The following is a 3,213-nucleotide window of genomic DNA, read 5'->3' on the forward strand; positions in this document are numbered from 1 at the left end:
TATAAAAGCTCCAAAGCATCCCAAATGCCTGGATCCTAAAAGGAATTCACTTCAGTAGGAAACCAAACTCGGTCAGTTGCCGCGGAATTTGCCCTCCGAGAAAAGTCTGCTTGAAAGGAAAGATGAAATCGCAAGAGTGACGTGTCAGGGAGGGGGGTCGGAGAGGCGTCTCTTTCCCCACCTCCTCTCCCCTCCCCTCCCTCCCTCCCTCCCCTCCCCTCCCCTCCCCTCCCCTCGTCCAGCTCAGTTGCACGAACTTGCTCCCAGGTAGGAGAAACGACCCCAAGCTGCGTCTCTGAGCCCCGTGGTGGGCATCGAGCTGATGGCGCTGAGCACTTGCCGCTTTGCCGGGGCCAGGCGCCAACAGCGCATCATGGCGCGCCATCAACAAAACCCCGCTCGGAGCGCTTAGTTTCCCAATCGGTTACCACCGCCATTCACCCGGAAGTATAAAGGCGAGAAACTGTGCTATTTCTTCGCCGCCTATGGAAACCGGGCTTGCCTCTTGTTATGATTTCTCGCCGGACTAAGAATGCTAATATCAAGGATGGCGCCCCGACTCCAAACGTTGCCCTTCCTTTTCGGTCGGGGGCAGAAGGCGGCGGCGGCGGCGGCGGTTCAGGCTGTCTCTCCCTCCTCCTCCTCCTCCTCCTCCTCCTTTTCTTTGCAGCTGGTGGGTTATAAAAAAAAAGGACACATGTCAGCCACCTCGGGCAGCGGGAGCAAGGAAATTCCTCACAAAACAGCAATGGTTTCGAAAAAAAGGAGCACAACAAAAATATTGAATAAATTCCCTTTTAATTTATTTGATCATTCCACATTACGGAGCTATGAATTGCTCAAATTTGATAACAAGTACTCAATTCAACTCATTATGTAAGTTAAATTAGACTTCGATAAAATTTCAGTGGCGCGCAGTGGTTCCTAAAATGAAATGTAATTTGTGCAAGAATTTGTTGTATCTGTCACAAATATTTCCAATTAGCGGCCGTAATTATTTGATAGTTTCTGTAATTATGGCTTAAACGGGTGAATTTGGGACTGTGGAGGACCCTAATTGGCCTAAATTTGATATTTTGCATATTTGCATAATGAGGAAATTGGTAGAAAATTGTGTTCATTCATTTGTGAAAAATCCTATGAATTTTATGAATTTGAAAGCTCTGTTTGTGCAGACTGTGACTTTGCTTGCTGATCCCTGAGGAGCTCACGCTGAATGCCTGAACGGGCAGCCCGCCAACTTCTCCTCCAGGAGCAGAAAGGGGGGCCGCGGGGGGGGGGGCGGGCGAGGGAAAGGAAAGAGAAAAGAGGAGGGCAAGAGCGCAAGAACAACACAAAATTCTGCGCATGCGTTTCCGGCTCAGCTTTTTTTTTTTTTTCCGCTGAAGGATTGCCAAGTGCTGGAGCACTAACGCTCGCGCGCGCGCGCGCGCTCCCGCACTTGAAAGTGGTGGGAGCAAAGATTGAGCTGCAGCCGTGAAGCGGAGCGGGTCCTTCGAACGCCTCCTATGCGTTCGCGACCGCATGAAGAAAAAAAAAAAGTCTTCCAGTCCTCCACGCGGACGGGGACGAAAGGAGGCTGCGCGGCCAAGGGAAACTCAGGCACGTGCGCGACGGCTAAATACTTCTCCCTTGCAGTCTGGGGTGATCCATTGCGCTGTCAGGTTGAAACAGTTAAAAGAGAAGCCAAAGCCTCGGCTTTTAAGATGCTGGCCTACACAACCTCATTCATCATTGTAACGTGACGGGTTATTTTTTTTTTGTTGTTGTTGTTGTTGTTTGCTAGCGTCCTGCGCTCGGTTGGAGTTAACGTGTAACAGCTCCTTTGACGCCAGCAGAGTTTGGATCAAGCAGCCAAGAGAAAAGAAAAATGCAAAGCCGCCAGAGAAAATAGCCGCCTCACCAGCTATCAACATCCGGATGAGCAGAGATTAACACCACTAGACTAACAATCAAGAAGTAAACAATATCCCAATCAAGGAACCACCAAGACTCTGGTCAACACTGACAGGGCAAGCAACTAGTATATAAAATGACAGCAAATCCCACTTCCTTCTAGCACTGATGGTGTTACCTAGTTTGGTAATGAAATGTCTGCAAGAAAACAAACTCAGAGAGCAACAAGGACCCCACAGAAAATATCCTCTTTTTCATCCCAGGAAAATAGTGCAAAGAAATGAAATACTCATTTAGGCTCAACACGAACAATGCTACAATGCACAATGGTACATAGCATAGGAAGAGGAAATCTGGATTCATTATAATGTAGCTTTCCCTTATTGTTTACCTCCAGATGTACTAGAACTCCCATAATTTCCTGTATAAGCAGTTGCACTATTGTATATTGAATACAAGTGGGATTTGTTATCTAGTGTGTCAGAGGTTTTTTCTTTAATTGGGGAGAGCATTAGTAGAGTATAGGAATCCCAGATATAAAGACTATCTGAAAATTTGGGAGATTTCATGATGTATATATTATTATGGATCCTATTTTAAGTGCCTACATTTTTGAGAGAATATACTCTGAATGTTTTTCTGTTACTTCTATAAAATGCCCTTTGTCACTTCTCTGAGACTTCCCATTTCTAATCTTGGTATAAATTTCTAATTTAATTAAAGAAGTAAGCTACCTATTTACAGGTTTTAACCCTATCTAATTGATAGTTTAGGAAATCTTAATCCATTGCTACACAGTATCTTTAGCTGGATTAACTAAAATGTAATGGAAATATGCAAGTTTTCTACAACAAAGGAATTATTATTCCTGACCTCACCAATTTCTAAACATAGTTTGCTCTGATTTGTTTGAAATATGGGAAATGTATATTTTTGAAGATTTGTTACATCTAAACGTGTTGCAAATAATTTACTCTGGAACTGTTTCTGGAACTGAAAATGAACTTGTGGCAATAAAAGTTGAAAAATGAAAAATACGAGTGCCATTTTGCTTTTTCTGTTGTTTACTGTAGCAGATATTACAGCAAACTGTCTTATCTTGGCTTTATTAAAAAGATATTTTGGTTTTGAATGCTTTACTTCCAAATTTCATTCCTGTCTTCCTAAAACAAAGGCATTTTCAAAAGTTGCAAGTCTTGACTTAAAAATACAGCTGCATGTCACTGGAGAGTTTTATATACTTCGTTTTATGTCCCTAGGGTAACTTTAGATGGTTAGCACTTTATCTGTTCCCATGGAGCTGTATAATATGTGAAG

The 3,213-nt window shown here is 43.6% G+C and overlaps 1 long non-coding RNA gene across 1 annotated transcript; it reads left to right on the forward strand.

The window, feature by feature from the left end:
- The first annotated feature begins 681 nt into the window (after positions 1 to 681).
- On the forward strand, positions 682 to 2,933 carry LOC131191561 (uncharacterized). Its single transcript, XR_009153532.1, has 2 exons — positions 682 to 876; positions 1,787 to 2,933. It is a non-coding gene; the product is annotated as an uncharacterized LOC131191561 (long non-coding RNA).
- The last annotated feature ends 280 nt before the right edge of the window (positions 2,934 to 3,213 follow it).

The sequence above is a fragment of the Ahaetulla prasina genome, chromosome 2, assembly GCF_028640845.1.
Source record: "Ahaetulla prasina isolate Xishuangbanna chromosome 2, ASM2864084v1, whole genome shotgun sequence".
In the NCBI taxonomy this organism is placed as follows: Eukaryota; Metazoa; Chordata; class Lepidosauria; order Squamata; family Colubridae; genus Ahaetulla; species Ahaetulla prasina.